At 42.8% G+C, this 24180-nt stretch overlaps 1 protein-coding gene and 1 long non-coding RNA gene across 9 annotated transcripts in view; one reads left to right on the forward strand and one right to left on the reverse strand.

Annotated features, from left to right (window-relative positions):
* Positions 1–18606, reverse strand: part of LOC101799909 (uncharacterized) — an 87543-nt gene extending 68937 nt beyond the window's left edge. For 2 of the 8 annotated variants that reach the window (XR_011811449.1, XR_005263551.2), the window contains exons 1-6: positions 17995–18133; positions 17503–17661; positions 14530–16765; positions 2474–2532; positions 1720–1760; positions 403–490 (exon numbers count right to left, since the gene is read on the reverse strand). This is a non-coding gene — a long non-coding RNA (uncharacterized lncRNA). Of the gene's footprint in view, positions 1–402; positions 491–1504; positions 1562–1719; positions 1761–2473; positions 2533–6295; positions 16766–17502; positions 17662–17994; positions 18134–18299 lie in introns of those variants that run through there. The other 6 variants (XR_011811452.1, XR_003494959.3, XR_003494960.3 and 3 more) reach the window with 6 other exon arrangements.
* Positions 18607–18927: 321 nt separating this feature from the next.
* Positions 18928–24180, forward strand: part of ARHGEF5 (Rho guanine nucleotide exchange factor 5) — a 35162-nt gene continuing 29909 nt past the window's right edge. Inside the window, exons 1-2 of the mRNA XM_027449934.3 lie at positions 18928–18968; positions 24021–24109. The gene's annotated coding sequence lies outside the window, so the exon portion shown is untranslated. The remainder of the gene's footprint in view (positions 18969–24020; positions 24110–24180) is intronic.

The following is a 24180-nucleotide window of genomic DNA, read 5'->3' on the forward strand; positions in this document are numbered from 1 at the left end:
GAAATTTAACATTCAGCCAGAGGAAGACCAGAAATGAAAAATCAAAGTTGTCTGTAAAATGAAAAATTGCCTTGGATCAAGATAATTTTATTTCCTTTCTACTTTTATTTCTACCTATTTTTGTAATTCTATTTACGTTTAAGAAATGCTTAATTATCCTGAATAAAAAATATTAATATTTTGACAATAATCTCTAAATAAAACCGGAAAGGTTCAGTCTTTGCAAAGACTGAACTTTGCAAAGACTTTCCTTGTCTTCCCAAAATGAAATTTCAAGTAACTTGACATTTTTTCCTGGACCAATATATTTTCAGCTATATAACTCTTTTCAGCTGTAAACTTTCCCAACAGAATTTTTCTAATAATTAAATACTTGCCACCAAAGCTCATACTACTTGTTACCTTCTGCAGCACTATATGGTCATCAACTCCAATTTTGTCTCAGCCTCTTTCACCTTCTCATCATGTGAATCTCCAGATCTTAAACTACCTGCAATAAATAGAGCCCTGGTAATACTACATAAAGATTAGACCCAGATCCCTACAACAGATTGCATGCCTATTCTTATTCAAGGGCATCAATAGCATAATATCATCTTAAATCAAGATTTTACCACCAAAGTTGTTGTCTCAGCTAGGATTTGTGGTTGGTTTCAAAATGACCAAGTTTAGATTACCATACTGATTTCAACAGATAATGGAAAAGCAGGACTAGGGTGGAGTGTATTTGATATCTCAAGTCATTTTAATAGCATGGGAAAAAAATTAATACATTCTTGGCTTGCTTGGTGAATTTGGATCCCTTTTCCTCCCTTTACTACAGTTACGACTGCAACAGCAAAGTGCAATCTCTGAAAGTGTGGGCACTTATCTATCTATATCTATATCAAAAAGTGGTGTAAATACTGGCTTTTCTGATCTCAGAATTGCATACAGGGTTGACAAGTCAGCAATAACAAGGGTTATAAACCAAACCAAACCACCACCAACAAAAAATTAAATAGGAAGGGGCTCAATGTGAATTCTTTATAATACTGCATTGGGCTGTAGAACTTAGTCTAAGTTTCTCTGTCAAACGTTTATCTACTAGAATTATTAAGTAAATAACATTCACTAAAGAATCATATACAAGATTTAGATCAAGCAATGCTACCAAAGCCAAATGAAAACATAAAAATATGCCCTTGAACATAAATGCCCATTTCAACTGTAAATCTCACCTTTTCCCTTAAAAACAAACAACATGAAGAGTTTTCCTGAAAGGACGGGGCCCTTAAAAACAAATATATATATATATATATATATATATTTTAATTGTAATAATATAGATGACAGGAGAGTGAAAGCCCAGTGTTGGATGTTACATATTGCTATCATGGTGAGTAACCATGATAGCAGTAATAACCAAATTTAAAGAGGTTTTTGTCAGGCATAGAGGTCAGAATTTAAATGCCCAGGAGCCACTTTATGATGCAATAGTCCCATCCAACCATAATGCACGTACCTTGCAGCCTCTGTTCAATTAGACCCCATTTTGATGGGACAACACCATGCTAAGAAACTGCGAAGAAAGAGATTTCAGCTCTAGAAACCCAGAGGCCATCCTTAGGAGTGGGGAAACTGAATGTCGTTGTTTTTTGTTTGGGGGAGGGGTGGTGGTGGTGGTGCTCACACATCTGCCAGTAGGTGAAAATGAGCAGGAATTTGATGTACACGTACCCATAGTGGCCTCCTGCCCAATGATTGCATTAGGTGGTCAACTGGGAAATATACAAGAGAAAGCAGTTTTAATTACCCATATCATTAAGATACAAAATTAAAAAAAGAAAGTGTTCCTGCCCCACCCTGCACTGTGAACCAACAACACTGCAGGTAATACTTCTGTAAAACCAACCACTGCAAAACTCAGCTCAGTACACTCCTTCCTGCTATAGGGATTAAACACTTGAGAACAGACTGTTACATTGTTTTCTAGTTACATAGTATATATTTCTACTTATAGTAATATGTATCATAGCAAAATTGATATTTATTTTGAGACATTTAATTATAAATAATTGTATTTAAGAAATTCAAAAAAAGGCCTTCAACTTTTCCAATTATTACAAGCAGAGGCTTTCTACAGAAGCAAGAAGAAATATGAGAAAATACATTACTATGAGGAAATGTTTTGGCTGGAATTACTACTTACATGATAGGTATATCACCACAGTGACCTATCTCCCATATAGTCATTTGAAGTTTCATAACCCTCGTTCAGATTAAATATGAATTAGCTGATTCATTTTTACAATGAATTGCACTGTAAACAACTGTAAAGAACACATTTAATACTATGACTCAATATGCAAAACACCTTCTGCTTTGTGCTACTGGTCAAAGCTTGCTAAGCCTCACATGTATCTCCAGCAAAGGCTGGTGGTGCAGCCAATAAATGGCCTCACAACTTCATAACCAGGTTTTGGACACTTACTTTTCGCCAAGACTGATGGTTGAACTGGTGAAGGGACCAGGATGATTTGTTTTCAGTAACTGCAACAAGGAGAGCACCACCAATTATATTATGTTTTAAAATAACATCCCATGCCCTCAAAAATAGAAGTCACCAAAAATTCTCTGCAAAATTTCAGTTTACATGCCCTGCACTTTTAAGGGTTTGGAAACAAGTACTGAGGAGACCATGAAAGGCCAAAAGAAAAGCAAAGACCTATTAATAGCCTTGCATGTACTATACAGCAGTCGACAAAAATATTCTGGAAACGTTCTGGGGTCTGGAACTGGAAAAAAACTTGCAACCATTGTACAGTATGGAGATCAAAAGCAATGAAAAGAAAAGGAGAGGCAATGCTGTTATCAAATCTTTAATTCCTGGGAATCCTGAGTGGTCAGTATTATGTAAAATATTTATTAAAGATGAATGCCATTCCATGAATAACTTGCATGTATTATGTAAAATGTTTATTACAGATGAATGCCATTCCATGAATAGTTTGCTTGTTGCTTTTTTTGAGTAAAAACAATGCATTTATCCATTGTAAATGAAGTTCTGTCTTCTGCCCAACAGGATGTCTTTAATACCTCAGTCTATAGCCCTTTTCATAAGTAAATTTTCTAAATAAAACACAGCTTTCATATAAACAAGTATATATATAAAACAACAACAACAATGAATGCAGCCCACTAATAGCTAAACAAGAGGGCAAGAAAATAAAATAGAGATGATAAAATGTGATAGAGAATATCTAAACCTGGCTTCTGTCTGGGAGACAACTGTGTTTACATAGGAACATGAATTAGAGCTCAGGTGTATGTCCCTCTGAGTTAAACCAACTGGCACACCACTCTTGGCATGATCCTATACTCTTTCATGCTCTCACAGGCACAAACACACCAGTTACAGTGCTGTTGCTTTGGCTCTCCCACTCCAAGTCTCTTCTCTGCATACTGCAAGATCATTAAGAAGTACCTGTGCCTACAAAGACAGGAACAAAGACCAAAGTTTTCCTAAAGGCAAATCTTCTGCCATCTTTTTTTTTTTTTTTTTCCCTCAATATTAAAAGGTAATCAAATAAGCTAGAAGATTGAGTAAGCAAGACTGAATTCTTGACACTTCTGGAGTGGCAGGAGCAACAGCACAGCATCCCTGCATACTTATTTCAAAGGACAGCAGCTGCCCATTTCCTGTTGCATATACTGGGCTAGGGTAGAATGGATCAAGAGGGAACATTTAAGCAACTGAAAAAAAAAAAAAGGCATCATCCTTAACTTTCAGAAAGTTATCTCTGCACTAGGGGACCTTTCTTGAATCTAGGTCCCATCTTCAACTGTTTCTTAGCTATATTGAAGGGTCAGAAATGTAACTTCAAAATGTGAAGACCTATCTAAATCACTAGATGGAATAAATAAATGATTTATTCCAGCATTTTCCACTTTCTGTACACAAACCCTTCTCTGTCAAGCTCTTCGTTCACCTTGCATGCACAGATTTGGAGACTACAACAGTATGCATAGATGTGTTTATATATAAATTCTATAATAATATATCACTATATCATATAATACCCAACATAGTAATATGACACTGGATAGTCTATCCAATAAGTTAATCTGTCCATTTGTTTACACACTGATTTTTATGGTTAATTAAACTGCAGTTATGCATACATAAATTCCCTTCCCCTCTAACTAAACAAACATGCTTTTTACAGAAACCACATCATCTGTGTTCCCTGGCTGTGTTGTTTCAGATTCTGACTTGCTCATCATTTTCTCCTCTTGGCTTCTGTCTTTTTGGTTTTAGTACTTCATCATTTCTATCCCTTCCTGTAGACAAACTACAAAATCATAGGAGTCAAAATGCTGGTTTTTGAAACCCCTGTTCTCACAGAAGGATATCTTATCATCACATCCTCATCTTGAGCAAAGATTAACAATATTAAAAATGAAAATATACAAGAATACAAAAAAAAAAAAAAAAAGTTACTTAGAAGCAAGAAGTCTGACATAAACTGAGAACAAGCCATCCAAAAAAGCAAGAAAAGCTCCCTAGTCAAATATTAAAGAAGCATTTCTAGTGCATGATTCACCTACTCCAAAAGTAGACTTGTGAAATATGCCAGCTGAATAACGGCCTGCCTAACAGTGTCCATTTCTCTCCAGTGACTCCAGCCTGGCCCAGAACTCAGAGGCACCCATTTTGCAGATACTGAGATGCGGGCAGATGAACCCCAGCCCTAGTCTTCACCTGGGATGCCTCAAACACAGTCCAGTTTCTGCAGAAATTGCTCCACAGACGTAGACTCGTGATAGAAAGGGAGTAGAGATCTCCCTGGTTCCTTTGTTTGCTTGCCCTCTTCCAGCCTTGTCAAAGAAAAACATTCAAGGAGAGCTGCGGTAGCAAGCTGACAGAGCTCTTACATACCAGCCCTCCCCTCCAGAACTGAGAGGTTTTGGAAGCAGTGGAAAAGGAGAATTAAAGATGTTTTCCCTACCCCATCTACCCTGTGAATACAGAGTCACTCTGCTCTGTTTCTTCTCTGCTTTTGCCTCAGCCAAAAAGACATTTCTCCTAAATTTTCTTTATGTTCATATTTCTAGATATGTTCAGAATGACCCAGAAGCTTCAAAATCAGAAGAGAGTTCAAAAGCCCTATTTGATCTTTATTAAAACACATATTTTCATATTTAGTGATTGATATCATTATATATTTTTTACAGACTCATTGTTTTTTCTGTAGTTTCTTGAGAAAATAAGGCCTCTTTTATCACACTGCCAGTCCCTGATTACTCAATTAGAAACAAATCGACTCATTTAAAAAACATAACAAACATGCAGAGGAATCAAAGATGAGCATGTTTCTGTAGCTGGCTACAGCAGAAAGCTCATGCTCGTATCCCTGTGGGAGGATGAGCAATGAGAGGCTGGCCCTTACACATTTTGTTTGACAGCTTCTGTGATATCTTGTCCAGGGAACAGCTCAAAATATTTGGTGCAGGGACACCAAATCTACTGGGAACATGGGAGGAATGTAAAGATGGTTTGGGGGAACAGGTAATGCTAATATGCCTCTTTTATTACAGCAGTAGGCTGAAACTAAAAACCAAGAGAGAATGTGCTGCTTTTATAATAAATATCAATGGCAATATTAGCCACAATGAGCTAACTATATTCTTTTGGTGGCGTTGGTTGAGACTCTAAGGATGTGGTTCTGTACACAGCCCATGAGCAGGTTGCCCAGTGGAGCAGCTGATGCAAGGACTGCCCAGAGCCAGCCGTGGGGCTGAATAACCTGAGTGCAGTCTGGCACCTGCTGCCTCTGAAAGGATGGTGAGAGCATCTAAGGAGAGAGACAGTGACTTCCCACAACCTGGGAACCCAGGACAAGAACGAGAGAGCTAGGACGCCCACCTCCTGGCAGGGCTGGGGCATAACTGGAGCAAGTTACCAACATGTTGATTCCTGCACCAGCGTGGCTCGGGGACCTGGCAGCCGTGCCAGCAGTACCTGGCCCTGCTGGGACCCCTGTGGCCCTGTGGCCCCCAGAGACACTGCTGAGACTGTGCAGGGGGCAGCAAACAGCCTGGCTGGTCCGGGCACAGGAGAGCATCTGCAGCAATAAGAGATGTTGAAAACACCCTCAGAGGAGAGTGGAGCCAGGTTTGTTTAGTCTGAAGAAGGGAAGGCTGGAAGTAACACAGGACATGATAATGCAGTTCCAGTATATGAGGGGCTGCTGTGAAGGATGGCAGAGATTGTGTTGCTGGAAGGACAAAGATAGGATCTAATCAGGTTAGCTTTCAGGGGAGAAAAGAAAGGGAAAAAAAAAAAAAAAAAAAAAAGGCTCTATATTGCAAAAACTTTCTCTGAGTAATGCAGCACTGGAATGGATTACCTAAGGAGGTTGTGAAACTAGCTTCGCCGGAAGTTAAAAGAAATTACGCAAATGTCACCATGCTCTACCAGCAGAGGACAGCCTACCACACTGTTCCTGAGCCTCTGCAAATTAAAGGGCCATCTAACCTTTCCAACCCCACCCGTGTAGCCCCCAGAACAAATAAACAGAAAACAAAAACAAAACAAACAAACAAAAAAAAACAGCAAACAGCATCCATACATATCATTAGGATCATTAAATATCTGGGTAATAATAAAAAAAAAAAAAAAAAAGTTTAGCATTTAGGTAAAATACTAGTTTTACAAAGCTTAATTTCAGTAATTTCAGTAGTATGAATAAAAACATATTGTTAAGAATAAAAAAAAAAAGAAAGAGAGCAAGAAATTGCCTTGCAGTTCTTGAGCATGTAAATGCTGGCAAGATTTTTCAGCTCCATTTATTATACAGGACATCTTAATAGCAATACAAATAAATAAAATACACAGAGAAGTGTTAAGGAGGTTTTCTTGAGCTGCTACCTCAGTATCTATCTTGAAACATCTAACCAGATGCTGAGTTTAGTCTGGCCTTTCACCACCAAATGTTCCCAATAACTCCAATAAGCTTGGCCAGCCAACTTGCTAATACTGATGATACAATTGGTTAGGGCTATATGCTGACTGGGGAGGCTTCGGGCAGTCCCTGGCTGATGATGCTAGGAGGTGTTTCTTTGTCTATCTTATACAAATATAAGCTACCCCTACACTGCCAAATCATTACTTCTGATGGGAAATAGGCTTTGTACATGTCTGTTGGCACACAGCATAAAAAGTCCTCTGGGACATGGGAATTCTGGGGAGTGTGGTGTGGATTGCACTACAAGGCTCCATTCACCAGCACTGTCCATGCTTAACCACAGATTATAAGCCTTTCTGAGTCTGAGATAACTCTGTGGGCAACCATTCTGGTGCATCTGCAGCCATATCAAAAACTTCTGGCTCCACCAGGGCACATCAGCTTGGGCTCTTCCAGACTCAGGATGACTCTGAAATAGTCTAGATATATTCCTGCTCATAATCCCTATCAGGACAAGATGGGCCTTCTCAGAGTCAGCTCTGGTACCTCTGCACATCAGGGACAGAGCATCCACAGACTGGATAAGCTACTTAGAGGCATTAGAGGATTGACCATATCAAGCACTGAAAGAGAACTTTGAATGTGCAAAGCCACATACAGATAATATCTAATGAGGACATCATACCTTTGCAAAAGAGACTGGGAAGTAAGATTTATTATTTTGATTTATGATGAAAATACATGCCTAGAGAAGGGCAAGCACACTCATCTACCATTCTGTAGGTGTGGGGCCAGTTCTTAGCTTTGCTTTCCAGGCCTGATAGGCTACTTTGTGCAAGTCTCTTCATTCACCACCTTCTTCCCCATCTCAGTTTTCCCCACTGTGCATGTATCTGGTACTAAGAAGCACTCTATAAAACAGAAAAATTATGATGAAGGCTATAAAACGTGGGAGATGGTGGCAGATGGAATGCCAGCCTGCAAGCTCTTTGCTTGCTTCTGTCAGTCTTTGAGCCCAGAACCCCTCAGCTGAAGGACTGATTCATGGCTTTCACGCTTATAAATGCTGTTCTCCATGTGGTGTTTGGGGAAGGAATTGTATCTAATGTTTTTTGGTAGTGGTGGGTTTTTGGCCTCTGTTCCAGCTGATGATGAAGTTACCCCAAATGACTATAAGGAGAACTATCATCTAAGAATTTGTATGAAAATTAACACATTTTAACCTTTACATTCACCGACAGGGAAACCAGATGGGACAAAAAACCCTTAGAAGCTGTGCCTTTTTTGGTGGGAATTCTGACCTGACTTAACATCAGCTGGCTCAAGCTGGAGAGAAGCCCTACTTCTGTGCTCCCTGTGGGAAGAGCTGGAGCCAGGATTCATCACTCACTCAGCATCACCTAACACACTTCAGCAAGAAATCAACAGTTGAACAGAGCATGGTCACTGCAAGTCCTGCAGGGCAGGCCTTGACTGCACCAGAGATGGGATAAAGGGAAAGATATCCAAGCAGCTCTGGGGGATCTTGCAGGGAATATGAGGCACAACCCCAAACACTACTGACAACAATCTAGTATTGCTTCACTATAGTGGGGTAACAATGGCTGGAGGTTGAGTGTCTTACTAAGATGATGGGCTTTGAGAGATCATTTTGGTTTTGTGAGAATCACTAATGACAGAGGAGGAGATTCAAGAAATGGAGAACCTTTATGTATTGAGAGAGAAAAAGAGGTAAAAAAGCAGATAGTTGTGTGGAGTCAGAACCACAAAGCAGGGTGTCAGCCATATTGAGATCTCTGGGTATTAAGAGAGTATCTGGGCACTGGATTGACATTTAACTTGGTTGTCTGGAGCACCTGTCCAAAATAGAAAGAAGGCAACTTTATCCTTGTTCTGTTCTGAGGAAGCATGACATATTCTGGAATTATTATAAATCATTGTTTGCACTATATTAGTCATTGTAAGCTGTAGCTGTGAAATACTTCAAATCCAAGACCATGCAAGACCTTACACAGTTTGTTTACCTCACCTTTTGTCCCTTGACAGAAATAAAGTATTTAGATCTCTTATTCACCAACTAGCCATTGTAACAAGCTAACCTTTGAATAACTTTTGTCTTAATTTCTTTTTGCTCTGTGATGGTTTGGGAACTGCAATTCATCCATCCCAGGTGATGTTACAACTTCAGAAGAGACTCTTCACTGAGATAAATGCATGACAAGCACAGGACACAGATGTGATCTCTACCAGTTTACAATCTAAGCTTTGAATGTAATGTACCAAGGTTTTTTTTTGTTTGTTTGTTTGTTGTTTTTTTCCCCCTAAGGTAGAAAAAACACTTTTTTTTATAAGTTCATTTGGCTTTTATGTTTTATTTGCAGTATTATTCTTGTGCCACTCTTAATTAAATGCAAAGAAAACTAAAAATATCACACAGTGAGAATCACATAAAGGCCCTTTTTGTGAGTTAAGGACAAAAGCTCGCTTCATGAAAACTGTGCCTTTGCTTATATAAAACAATCCCACTTCAGTCTGCCTTCCCATCAATAGCATCATAGCTCCAGACAAATGATACTTACCCACCACTGTGTGGATGGTTGTATTTCTCTGAAAGCTCATTTGAGAGCTCTACTTTGAGAGCTCTACCTTGACAACTCACCAACTACTATTCTGTAACACCCATCATATGGGAAAGGTTTCATTTTCCATACTGAGGTATTCGGGTGAGAGGCACTGGGAATCCTCTGGTAGTATAAAATGCTAGGCTAGAGATAAAGCTAGAAGAAGGAACATAAAGGAATTAATGTACTATATCCTTATCAAGCATCACCTTTGATTGCTCTAATGCTGGAACAGTCATGGCTCAAAATAATGTATTTATCTAGCAGAACTTAAGGACTTCCCCCATCCTTCTCTTAAAACTAATTGTCAAAACACTGGTCCTGGGAGATTTAGGACTGGTAATACTGTGGACAAGTACATCTTACTCTCTATAAGGGACTGACTTTCATTAGGAGCTTGAGTTGGATGAAATCTGTGGACTAGGCTAGAAGCTGGTAAAATAGGAGATGATGTGTTGCCTGAACTGGCTTCTAAAAAATTGTCCCTGGCAACTTTAAGGATGATAGTATGTTGGGCCAACATTGTGGAGTGATTTCAGTAAAATGCTCAGACTTTTCTATCACTAAACATGTGGGCTATTAAAGGATTAATATTAAATCTGGGGCCTTTCAGGAAAGCCAGCATGGGTAGCATAGCTGGGTTTTGGTCTTATGCTACCATGAGCCAGAAGAAAATATATATTTTCAAGGCCTAACAAGGCCACTGATATTAAGGATCAAACACTGTGTGAGAGCTGGGTTAGAGCAAGGGTTTGGTCCCACAGAAGGTGTCTGTGACTGGCACTGTGCTCTCAAGGTAGATCCCACCAAGTTATGTTAGGCTGGGCCAACACAGTGCACATGTTTTGGATAAGTATAGCATTAATCTCATTCCAGTGTTTGGAGCAGGGCGAGGATTCATCAATGTATGATGAGGACTGGATGCTGAGGATGGCAGGACAGGGTGGGAGACAAATGGCCAACCTTGGCCCTACTTTGGTAGGGTAAGTGAGGAAGAAGGATCAGGCAAAGACCAGGGGAGAATTTCTTTTCTTCTTGTCAGGAATAATAGAGATAAACCATTGTGCTACAGGAGAGGGAATTCCAGGCAGTAGGATTTGCTTCCTCTGCCCAACAACCTCTCTTAAAGACAGTTTATTTAGGCTAAACCTAATCATCCTATCCACACACACAGAGCAAGCAGCCAGTCTGTAGCCCCACACATCTTGCTGCTGATGTGAAGCAGCATGACTCATGTGCACCCAGCTGAACAAGAGGTTCTCAGTTTCTTCTCTGGCTAAAATCATGGAGCCTTTATTTTTAAAAAGCTGAAACTATAATAAAATGGTAGGTCTTTCTTGACACTTTCACAGAAAGCCTTAATAGTAATGTAGTGCAACTGCTTGCTCAAACCTAACACAAAACATCTGCAGTGGCTAAGGAGGAAAAAAATTTAAACCTGCTTCATCAGTATATGGGAGCATGTCTGAAAGTATGATTATTTGTGTTAATGCTACCTCACCTGATTGCAGGGAGAAGACAGCATCAGGAACAGCTTCCCAACAGAGGGCACTATGTCATTACATATAGAAGCTGAGAGGTCACTCTAGGACTGCCTCTCATGCGAAGACACAGAGTGGGGAGGAAGGCATATTTCAGCTTTGTTTGTCCTCCTTCGTAAAAGCTAAGCTTGTGAAAATTCACGTGTTTACATCATTAAAAACTACACTATTGTGCATAATTATATGCACCCAAAAAAAGCCAAACCAAAAGCTTCAAGCCCTTCATCCATTTCTGAATTCTGAATTTCTATAATTTTAAGTGCTTGTTTTTACAGCCATTCAAGATTCTCTTAATACAAGTCAGGGACTTCTGTGTGCAATTCTTTAACTGGTAATCATCTTTATAGATGCATGGGACAGGTTAATTTGTTTGTGGGCTGGATTTTGTGTCTAGCCAATGGCAGGAAAGAAAGCAAAGGACTGGTCTGAGCAGCTAGCAGCACTGACTTACACCACAAGCAACAACACTTAGATGGGCATTATTGCATGAGGATACGAGCTGGGAAGAAGCATCTTCTTAGCACTGTGGTTTCTGAGTGAACAAGAATGGGCAAATGGATTATTTGTTAGCATCCATTTTACAGAGGACCTGGAGTGTTACAGACATGCATCTAATAAGTTACTGCCTCAAACACCCATTTATATAAGAAAAGTACGGACAAAGACTCTGAGAAAGTTTTTGTGTTGGCAGCGGAGAGAAAGTTCTCAAGAGCCCCAGCAGTCTTCTGCTGGGCTACTGAAAGGATCCTAAGGGAAGGAAAGGAAAAAAATGGCTGTGATTGTGGACCTCTCTGATTAGGATTTTTTTTTTTTTTAACTTCCCAGGAAATAAGGAAAACACTAGTGTGTGAGGTCCAGGTAAAGGCCAAGGTCATTAGAGGATGTGATCCAGCACTTAAACCTACATGTGTAGGTGAGAGAGAGAGAGAGGTGTGTATTGTGTGGGCTGGGAAGCAATTTACTTCTCCAAGACATAGCAGTAGGACCCTGATTCATGTCTGTACAGGGATGCAGCTGGGTCTAATTCAAGCAGCCACCTGTACAGCTGTCCTCCCTGTCCCTGTCCTGCCACCACACAGGCAGGGTGGCTGGACATGACATGGTAAATTCCAGTTTGCTCGTTAGCTGATAGGCCTGCTAGCAAAAATTTCTGCAGACCCTCTCCATTCCAGACAGTCTGCAGTAGGATATAATTCTTAAATCAAGGATCAAGAGCCCTGCAGAAGCAATGAGAAGCATCAAGTGCTATAAAGTATTGAGTCTACGAATTACAGCCAGATAGTCTGATGGATGAAGCTCCAGAAGAAAATGAGCACATAAAAGCAAAGCTATCAGGAAATTAGTCTCCAGTTCAGGAGAAGCAACACTCAGGATTGGGCTGGATTCCATTCAGACTCCTACAGGGACATTACCACAGCCTCACTGCCTGGGCGAGGCTTTATGATATCCTTACGACTTTTCCCCACACATCTCATTCCTGCATCTCTGCTGCAGCCTCACACCATTAACAGCAACACTGCTATAGATCTTTGAAGGCGGTATCTAAGATCAGCTAAGGATCTGGGGGGAAAAGATGGCTTTTTGCATTCCTCCTGCATTTCAGAATCACAAATGAAGAAGAAATGAAGAGCGCAGCAGGAAACCCAGGGCTAGACCTTTGGCCTACCCAAACTTCCCTGGGAACTGCACTGTAGTATTTCAGATGCCTGACAAGGACAAGCAATAATCAGAGAATCCTTTGCTTGTAGTGAGCCAATGAGGAGAAAGATTTCCTCAAAACTGTAACTGAGCTAGAAATTGCCTATGTCATTTGGCATAAAGGAACAGTTGTTTGAAAATGTTTGCATAACTAGCTTTTGTTAAGCTTTTCAAAATTTGTTTATGCTATTCCTGGATAGTAAGACCAATGCTGTGCACTCTAAATTCCCAGGAATTCACACTTTTGACGATGGAGTAGAGGTAATCCTATAAAATGCTTTCCTATCTTTCTCCTTGTCTGACTCCCTGTTACCCAACAGAGAAATTTTGTCTCCATAATGCATTTCTGTCCTTTTAGAGGCCTCTTAGTAATATGTGGCACTGTTTTTAACCTGTTTTTGCTTTTGGGATCCTTGTTTACAGATACTGCCTTGTATTTCTTAGTTACCTTTTGTGGACCATGGGCTACCATGGGCTTTTCAGGTAGCCCATGGACATCCTGATGTACATGGACAACAGAAATGACTGCAATAATCTTACTTATTGGAAGACACCTATACTGATATTTAGTGTGAAGTGCCAGAGAATACCCTCTTTGCTGTTCTTGGTCATAAACCATCTTTTCCTTGCACTGGTTGCAGGTTTACATTCTGGAATATATATATATATATATATATATATATATATATACACATGTATCAAATACTTGTTAGTTACCTATGGGAATACTTCCATATAGGTTTCCATATATTAGTCAGGTAGGAACATGGCTTGAAAAGCAATACTCCATGGAAAGCAGTGTGATGCAATATTGAACTAGGTACATCATGTGTAATTTTTGTAATGTTAGCTCAGGAAAATCTTCATAAAAATTTAAAAGCTCACTACTGTTTCACTGGAAATGAAGCCACTAAGTTGCCAAACACTACTGGAAAACAGGAAACAGTTGGCTTTGATGACAGTATATATCATCAAAGGCTGTGTAATTGCTTCAGAGAACATATAGGTATAGTTCCCTTTTTATTTCCCCAATATTTACTTAAAGATATTCTTGCGTGTTCAAGTCCATATTTTATTTATCTGGAATAAAAAGATGTTTACCTGAATTAAACTAAACTTTAAGCTACTCCTTTCTGTCTTTTAAAATGTTACATAAGAAAAGAAATGCAAAGTTTTAGGCTACACTTTGCTGTAGCTAATCATAGGAAATCTTATGTAGGAGATATGTTGCAGGGATTATTTTTTTTAAACATACTGTTATGAACTTCACAGTGGCTTGGCATGTTCTCTGCTCAACTGACAATATTTGCATAGTGACCACTGATGCTAATTTGCTTGGTTTTACTACTAGAGGCTGGCCATTCCTAGCTCCAATTCAAGCAAAATCAGGAAAAGTCAAGGAAACCAGCATTTGTACATATGAAGGCAACACACAAGCATGAGCCCTGACATGAGAAGTCATTTTCCTTGACACTCATCTGGATTGCAGCTGCAAGAGCTGCAGCTATCATTGTGATCAGGAAAGCTCCTCAACCTCCACCAGGCCCCAGTCCATTTGCAAAAAGCAAAAACAACCTTTTTGCCTTTTAAAGCAGGCAGTAGCTTATAATCAAGGGAATTGCTGGGCAACATCAGGGCTAAATGGATGTACCTAAATAAAAATACATTTTTGCCAGTTTATGTGGCTGACACACATGGAGACTCCAGCTGAGCCCTTACCCTCATGCCTCTAATAGTAGACTTTGTCTCTGATGGTGAATCTGAAGACTTGTCTATCTGTTTCTTGGCAGCACCTGTAAGAAAGTGGGTTTTAGCAAGTAATCCATTTAGGGCAATAGCCTAGTTTGCACATCAGACACAAATATTATAATGCTATAAATGCTACTATAAAAGTAAGTAACAAAATCAAAGCTCAAAATACTGTTCCTTCCTATCTGCTGTCACAAAGGGAAATCAGAGTATGATACACACCTAAATCTGAACTGGGGAGGCTCAAACCTGTATTTCTGAGAGATGATTTACATACAGAAACAGCTTAATATTCCATTGCATTCTTTCTGCCGAGTGAATCCAAAAGAATAGCTACAGAAATCTAGATATAATCCCTGTCAATATAAATAAGGCTGTATTCGAGATAAAAAAGCTGAATGAACTGTACAAATCTGAACATTTTATTCCCTTTTACTCCAGCATTTGCTCTAGCTCAGTAATGTGCTAGCACCTACAGAAATAGTAAGAGCATGGGACCTGTGGCACCAAAGCTGAGCTGAGGTCTGGAAGACTGCATTTCTCACAGTGTGCTGGAGAGGGGTCTATGGAAATAAACTGCACAGGATGGATGCTAGGACTCTGCTAACCAGAGAGCAAACAACAACTAAGGAGCAGGAGGAAATGTGGCTATTTTTTTCTTCCTGGAGTAAAATGAATGTGCTGGGTACTCAGGTGGTGCAGTCCAGCATATGGAGGACTGAAATGGGAGATGATGCTTCTCAATCCACCCGGCCCGTTTCTCTTTTATACTCTCTGTCCTGTTTCCCACTAATGCTGGCTCTCAACTTTCACCACAGAGCACATCAGCTATGGCTCTACTTGCCAAAAATGTTGAATCACTGTATCTCATCCTCCTACAGATGAAAGATTGTTCCCAGCATGTGGCAGGACCTCTCCTGCTCACACTGTGTGGTGTTCCAGATAAGCAGATATTCTAAACAAACAAAACCCCTTTCTTTTACCATGAAAGTGGTTAAACTGGCACAGGTTGCCCAGAGAAGTTGTGGAGTCTCCACCCCTGGAGATATTTAAAACCCTACTGGACACAGTTGTGGCTACTGTGGCACAGCAGCCTATTCCAGTTGACCCTGCTCTGAGTGGGGTAGATGATCTCCAGAGGTGTCTTCCAATCCCAGTGATTCTGTGAGTCTGCAGCATACCTATCACCCACTGACCTTTCCTCCATGCCACTAAGGGAGGAAGTACCTTAATGGCATTTCAGCAATTTTCATGGGTCCACATGGTATCACTCACTGACCTTTCCTCCATGCCACTAAGGGAAGAAGTACCTTAATGGCATTTCAGCAATTTTCATGGGTCCACATGGAAGTTAGGAGCCCAGTTCCCACGGAGTTAGGGAAGAAAAGCTGGCCCATAGAAGGACATAAATACTGTGATATTGAGAGCTGCATGTTATGACTTTGAGGCACTTCTCCCCACTAGGTAATCCAAAACTTAGACACTCAAATTTCCAGTGCAATGGGCAGGGAAAGCAAGGTACCTCAGGATATGATTCACAAAAGCAAATAAGAAAAGTGCCTCTGAAGCTGCTGGAGGTGCCAAGAAGAAGGGTAAAGGTTAAGCCATTCCTAAACAATACATAATCCTTTTCTAGAAGACAGAGGTGCCATTTCCCATCCAGCATTCCCAGTTCCAGCTCACTGCCAGCTGCTAGGAGCTTATAAATGCAGTGGGAAGAAGCATCACCTGTTTATGTAATGGCCCAGAGTTTTGCACACCAACCCATGAAACACCTGATGCAGAGCTGATTTCCCTCTTGACTTCTGGGAATTTGAAGCATCCATTTCCTCCCAGCTGACTTCAAATGCAGTGGTATGGAATAGGTGTATCAACTGCAGAAGCTGTTCCACTATGATAAAATTATTCATCCATACAAGCAAAGGAAAGCATTAGCTGAATCAGAAAGCAGTAGCTAGCACAAATACAATTTTGTCGCTGGCTGAGTAGGGTTTTGAGCATGCCACTTGTGGGGGCAGTTTTCCTGCCTGGGAGATCCCACATAAGGAAGGGAGAGTTGAGGAATGCCCAGGTGTGGGCTACAGGGTTTCTCCAGTTCCACGTCAAGCTCCTCCTCTTTTGCTCCAGAGTGTCCAGGTGGGTACACATCAGCAGCCTCATGAAATTATTAGGAAAAAAGATTCAGGTAGGAGATGGCACTGGATATCTACAGAAGGAGACAGAAAAGGTAATATAGGTAATTCCTTCCTCACTCACTTGTCTAGCGTAATCCTTTGCTCCCTCTGCATCCATTGCAAAAAAAGATCTAAACTGCATTTAAAAGAGTTCTCACTAAATCCTGTACCCCTTTAAGCAAATCCAGGTATCTGTGCAGCAAGTAATAAAACTAGGGCAGTGGAGAATCAAGCAACTTACTCTATTTTGTCATGGAATGAAAAACCCACGTTTTCCAAATTTGCCCCTTCTTTTATGATCACAACAATCAGCTGTTTCAGGGCACAGAGTAAAGAAAGGCTGAAATTAGTGCTGTTTCACTTTGTCCTGCTACTCCCAAACTCACAATGTTTTGTACCTAGTTGTCCTCCCCTTTTCTTCTGCTTTTATTTATATCTTTTCTCTGCTGGCCTCTGTCCTACTCTGCCAAGTCAGGGAAACCTCCCTACAGACTGTCTGTCCCTATGGCTACAGTCAAGCTGGCAGACAGGGAAAGAACTTCTTTTACTGGGAACTGATATGCTGTCCCCTTCCAGTACACAGCTGAACACAACAACCAGAGAAAGTCTTTACACAGCCGGGGTTTCTCGGGGTATTTACCTGTGTACCTGGGAGGACAGGATGCCTGAGAATGGTTGCTGTGGATCCTGACTTCTGGTAGCAGTCTGAGAGTTTTTCCACACAAATTCTGCACATTTTCCTCTGAATTCCGCTGTTTAAGTCACTTACCTTAATCTGACAATCCAGGACACGATGTCGGGATCTCTGAGGTCTGAACCCTGCCCCACGCTGCGAGGACGCCTCTTCTGGTACCCGGTGCTGTCCTTAAAACCCTGGCTGCCTGCTGGGGGTGGGGAGCGGAAGGGTTCCGGCGTGCAAAAATAAAGACTGGAAGAGGGAAGAGAAGAGACGCGGGTAATGAAGATGTGTTTGGGGAGGGAAAAAAAAAAAAAAAAAAAGCACAAACAACTAGTCCCTATTTCTGGAGCCGGTCGGGGAGACGGATCCCGGGGCCAGGTCTACCCGCTGTGCCGCCGCCCGGGAGGGCGTGAGGCGCCTTCTCCCCCCGGAGCCCGTGGCGGAGCGCAGCCCCAGCGCAGCCTCGCCGCCGAGCTGGCTCCGGCGGCTCTGCCCGCGGCCGGCCCGGCCCCGCACGCCAATCAGGGCGGCCCGCCTGCCTTCCTGTAGGTGTGCCCGGCTCACCTGCGGGCCGCCACATACCTGCGGGCCCGGGGCGAGCAGCGACGCCTCGGCCCGGGCAGCGGGGGGCAGCGACACCGGCGGCGCCGGGGGAGCCGGGGGGGGGGCGCGGTGCTGCTGGCCCCGGCCCGGCCATGTGAGGCCGGCGCAGGTAAGGGCGCTGCGGGCGGCCCCCGGGAAGCCGCGGGGCCCGGCCCGGCCCGGCCCGGCTCGGCTCGTCCCGGGGCCTGGCGGCGGCTCCCGGGCGGGCCCGGGTGGGTCCGGAGGGGCGGCTGCCCCCGGAGCCAGCGCGGCGGGGAGGGGAAGGAGGGAAGAGGGCGGCCCACCATTTTAGGAGCCGACGGGGCGGAGGGGGAAGGAAAGAGCTCGTCCTCCTCCCGCGGGGCTCGGCCCGCAGGTGCGGGAGGCAGGCAGAGAGGGAAGGAGGGTGGGCGAGGGGCCGCCGCCGCCGTCGGGGGGAGCCCCGGGGAGCCGCAGCGCCCCTCGGTCCCGCTCCTGCCCCTCGCAGGTAGGGCCCGCAGCGTGGGCCCGGCCCGGGCTCGGCTCCCCGCCGAGCTGCTGGCTGGGCTCCGGCCCCGGCCAAGGGCAGAGGCCCCGGCGGCTCAGGGCTACGTTTGAACTCTGGACGCCTCGTTGTTTTCCTCCCCGCTTGGCTCGCTGGCGTCTCGTGACTTTTATGGCCTGTCAGCGAGGAGGGGAAGGCGAGATACCTGCCCGCTGCACGCTCCCCTTCTCGGCCCCGCGGCTCCCGGCTGCCGCAGCGGCTCTGACGGCAACTTCGGTGCCCCAAACAACCTGTCGGGGGGCTTTCCAGCTCCCGGGGCTGTGGCTTGACCCACCACCTGTTCTATCCATGTGCTTGATGCTTTCATCTATCTACAGAAGTTGGATGAGACCCTGGATCAAGCCTAGCAGGGAGTGCAGGGGCAGGGGAGGAGATCTGAGCCCCTCTCATCTGTGGGAAGAAAGGCTTGCCAAGGCGCTGCTGGGTACAGGTGCTGTTGCCTTGTCCTTGAACCGCTTGCCCATTCCTCGCTGACCAAGCCACATCTGTAACATGCTGCCAAGAATTTTGTGACGTGATGCCCTTGTGTTTTGGAGTTTCTCACAACCTACATGGCTTGTTAGAGATGGCTTGGATAAGGGCAGAGTCCTTTTAAAGAGTTGCATGGAAGGGAGGTGTCTTGGTTTGGAGGAATAATGTATGGATGACCCAGATTTCAGAAGTGCAACTGAATTGGGTGAGGAGGAGGCATCTGTAAACCAGGTCTGAAGTTGTTCCAAATCTGAATTAGTCTTAATTCTCAATTGTTGTTAGTGCTTGGAACAGTTCAGCTGGCCATGTAGAACCTCATTTTGCCAGTTCACAGCTTAGGGTAGTATTTGTAGTGCTATCTGCACAGCAGTCCAGAGGTCTTGATAAATTTGTCAGTGAAGTTATATGCTGTAATTGCTAATGGCAGTAATGGACTAGGCCTGAGCTTGGTGCTCCTGCTGAAGCCCCCCTGTTCTCGCTGTCTGAAACAACGGGACTTGGGTGCTTCCTCTGGAGATCTCTCCTACATCCTGAAAGACTTTGCTGGTAGGAGCCATTCCCTGGGTCTTGTTTTACTTCATCCTGCTAAATTTAGATGGATATTCTTGGTTTTGTTCCTTGAGTCTTCTCCTTTCTTACAGTTTGTTTTTTTCAAATGCCTTCTAGAGGTAAAGAGCCACAAAAATGGCCTTTTTTTGTTTTAATAGACTGAAGTTTGGTTTAAAATGGGCTGATTTATTCAGTTTGTATTAATGTAAATTATGTTCGGTCTCCATGGCTATTCCAGGCAAAATTTCAGGAATTGTTGGTAAGGAAATTCAAATTCATAATTGGATCCCCCATGAATATTTGATTCTAAGAGTATTATCCTTTCTGTCATCTGGTATCTCGCCAACTTGATGTTTGCTTACTGGGTACTGTTCAGCTACATTATAGATAGTTTATTTTAATAGTTGTACCTGATAAATTTTTAATTCTTTTCAACTCTGCAGCTCCTCACTGAACTCCTGTTGTATCATTTAATGAAGTACTTAGAAGTGACTTCAGTGCAAGTATAGCTGTGCTCCACTGTTTCAGCACTTGGGCCATACAGAGAGAAATTGTCTCCCTCTTCTGCAATGTGGTTGTATAGTGGATGTTCATACTATCAACATTAGGGGGCAGATACTGTACTCTGACCCCTGTCAGGTATTTACATTCGCAGCTGGTTATCACTGCATCAGATTCAAACTTGTATTAGAAAAGTACCCAGTCTTGATTTCAAGATATCAAGTGATATCTTGTCTACACTGGTTCCCCAGGTAAATTATTCCAATGGCTGATTACCCTCACTAATTTCTTATCTGAATCTGTCCAGCCTGGTTCCTAACCACAAAGTCTTGCTACAAATCTTTGTGCCAGGTTAAAGAGCCTGCTGCTGCCAGGATGACACATTCCAGCAAAAGCTGGCCTATTGTATTGCAAGTTTACAGCTGTTATCCGTGCTAACCTCTTACTTCTGGCAATAGACAATCGTGGAACTGTAGTCATGGAATGCCTGGTGTGATTTAGAGTGACAGCTAAGTGCTTATGGCTGTGGAGACTGTGCTGAGATGGGGATTTCAGAGAAGTGGGGTTGAATAACTTTAATTGTTTTGATTGTGGCTTCATATGGTGTTTAGTCCAGTTTAACTACAGGCTACTTCTGAAAGACTGATCCAATTCCTCTCATCCAGTCCTGCTTGTGAGCTCCTGATGCTTCCTTTGTACCAGATTGAGTGATTGAGCAGGAATGAATCAGTTCAATCATTTCTCGAACTGAAAATTAACCTCCTTCCCCAAACAAAAAAAAATGTCTTAGTGGCCAGATAGTGCTAGGTCTGATGCAGAAGGATAGCTTGCAGCTGGGCATGAGAGACATGGAGATAACAGCCCATTCCTGTGCTGGATTAGATGCAAGAGGGAATCATACATTTAGTCCTTATATTTCTGTGCTGAGGTAAACAGGCTGTGGTTGCACAAATCCTCTCAGCTGGCACTGCCATTGAAAGAAGCTGTTGTGCCTACCCTTTGTCATCCATGTCAGTTTCCCAGCCTGGCCTGTTGTGAGACCACATGTGTGGATATATGTCAGAAGAGAAAGGGCAGCATGGGGGTGGGAATAAGGAGGGCAGGTGATGGGACCATGTCCGCTTATGACAGGCTTAAAGTAGTTTCATCTATGACAGATGAAACTAAGACTTGAGGTACAGTAATTGTCACAAACACACCTTACCTTAAACCTTCATAGAAGCTAATTTTTAAAAAATATTCCCTTTAAAGCAGGTATGTGGGAACAGCTGCCCAGATTTACTCTTTACACCAGGTTAACTCAGTTACTTGGAAGAACTCTGGGTGTCGTCAAGCCTGTGTTTAGGTCAGCTCATTTAAGGTCTATAGTCAAGAAGCATGTGTGGGAAAGAGCATGTAACATACAAAGAAGGTCTGTGCCTTGGCTGTGATGTATTGATACCTGTGAAAGCTTAAAGAGTGCAAAAAAGTTGGTTGCTAATGCATTTGTTTATTCTAGATGTGAAGTTTTCAGTGGTTTCCAATGCCTAAGCGGGTAAGGTACCTGTTTTGGGAAAGCTTCTTTAACTTGATCTCTTCTATTGAAGATTTCTTAATGATTCCAGATTTCTTGATCTTCTGGTGGAAATAAGAGATGGGGAATGGGTTTTGTCCCAGCAAACTGTTTTAAACACTGTTCCATCAAATGCAATGCTGCATATTGCAGGGGATGTAGAGCAGAGCCTGTGGTGAAGACTGGGTGTGAGCTCACAGTTCAGGGGTTGGATTACAGCTAGATGATGATAAAGAAGAAATCCCTATGGCTTTAGTGAGAGTTCAGTGCTAAGTCAATGGGAAAAATATTGGTTTTGATAGTGGGAAAAATGTAGAAAGGGGAAAGGTGCTTACCCTGACATGTGTATGTAAATAGACAGGCATATGTAGATATATACAAAATAGAGGGTGTTTTGATGTGAGAAGAGGTTGAGGTGGAGTGGCTATAGAAACTGTAATTGGATAGTATACAAAAAGTGAACTGGAGTGGGAGGAAACAGGTGAACCTGCTGCTCAGAGAATACTGCATTAAAGCAGAGTTGGCCATAAATTAACTTCCCGAGACTGTATCCTATTTGCAGTAAGTCACGTAGAAGTATGTGATGACTAGAGCCACGAAAATATTCAGATGTTGCACTAACTTTTTGTAGTCTCAGATCAAACATTTAGGTGCATGTAAATTCCCAGTGTGTGGGAACTGGTCTCACTGGCGCACTGACATATCAGTGGAAAAATTGGTACACAAGATTGAAGAGCATACTCCTCACAAACGGTGCTTCCTCCCCACCCCCCCAAAAAAAAAAGAAAAAAGTCTCAAAATACTGAGTATATGAGAGGCAGAAAGGAAATGACCACTGGACCTGTTTACAGAAGACTGTTAAAGGATATGTGAAATTCTCCTCAGTCCAAAGCAGGAAGTGTCTCTGCCTGAGGGAGCAGAAGATCGTGGTCATGTCAGGATGTCAGGTAGGATTGTTTTAGGTCGCAGAAGCCCTGAGATTATCAGTTGACATGTGGCGCAAGGCCTGAGGTGGGCTGGGAACAGACCTGTAACCTCTTGGACACGGCCATTGTTCGCAGCTGCCACAAGGTGGTGTAATGGCTATGCTTGCATATGCACGTAATGATAGATACACAAACCAGCCTTAAGCTAACACATACAGAGTAATGGGAGCAGGGGTGCCTTGCCCTCAGCATTGCTGGGAAGCTACAAAAAATCAGTGTATGTAAGTTTTATAGTATATACCTTTTATATTCACAAAAAAAATGACAGGTCTGATGATCAAAAGTGCCTGCAAATGTTCTTTGAATAGCATATTTTTTAACTAGACCCTTACATCTTTGTTACATTTTCCTGCCCTGCCAGCAGGCGTTAGTGGAAACTTTGTAAGGGTACACCAGTAAGAGTACAGTTTTGCTGGTATGCTTCATTTCACAGGAAAAGGAAGGATGTTCCAGTCATGCTGGTGTCTAGCAAAGCTCTGATGCCACGGCTATGTCTTTAGTGGGACTGGGCTGTAAGCAAAATCCTTCTGGCATGGGTTAAGCCTAGGCTGCTGTTTGTACACAAAAATTGTACTGTAGATATTCCGTAGTGCAGGTGTCTGAGGGTAACTCTAACCCTGTGAAATGTAATCTAGCTGCAACATTTGAACCAGCTTCCTTTCTAAAGCGCTCAGAGATCACTATCTGTGTTTACAGGTGAGGACTGTCAGGTTGCATAGCAGCAAAGTTGAGAAGGTGTGGCGTGTCTGTTTCGCCTCTGGATTTACAGAAGAACAGATGTTCCAGCCCTGCAGGATAGGGAAGGTGTCTCACTGCACAATATTTAGAACAATGAGGGTTAGGTCCTGATTGTTGGTATTGTACATGGCTCAAGTAAATCTTCCTGTTGTCTGCTGCCTCTCTACATCTATTTTTCTATAACTTGCTTTGCACATGGAAGTATTTCAGGCTTAAGCCTAAGTACACTCTAGCTGATGGATCTGATGGGTATTTTTAGCAATACATTTCTCCCGTCTCCCCAAGGAAAGGTGTTTTCTCTTGAAAAAGTATGTTTCAGATGTAGGCAAGAAGAGGCTCTTCTTACCAGGGCAGGGGACTGGGGAGAGGGGGGTAGCACTGAGAAGGCTGCAGTACAGTGCACAGCCCTGCTAGGATCCTATGTTGTGAAAAACACGTGGGGGACAGAGAGAGGATGTTGTGGGAAGACAGGTGAAAAATGGGAGTACTATTTTGATAGTAAATTGTGGGTTTCTGTATTTTCGTAAAAGCACAAGTGATCTAGAGAGACTGGTACGTGGCCTCCCCAAGCCACCCAGTGCCTTTTTAACACTGTCTATCTGGCCCTGTGTTGAATGGCAGGGAATACATTACTGCACTGTCACTCTCTTCCTCAGCTGTGGGTACTTCTGCTATCTTGCTACAGGGCTTGTATCCGTCTGTCTGTCCTGTGCCATCAGGGAAGGCGGCCTTCCTCTGGCATTCCTTGTGTCATCCACCTTACTGTTCTGGACAGTGAGTAAAACAAGCTGTTTCCTTCTTGAGAGGTGCAGGGAAAAGAGCATGAGCAACATGAACATACATGT

This window comes from Anas platyrhynchos, chromosome 1 (genome assembly GCF_047663525.1).
Source record: "Anas platyrhynchos isolate ZD024472 breed Pekin duck chromosome 1, IASCAAS_PekinDuck_T2T, whole genome shotgun sequence".
Taxonomy (NCBI): domain Eukaryota; kingdom Metazoa; phylum Chordata; class Aves; order Anseriformes; family Anatidae; genus Anas; species Anas platyrhynchos.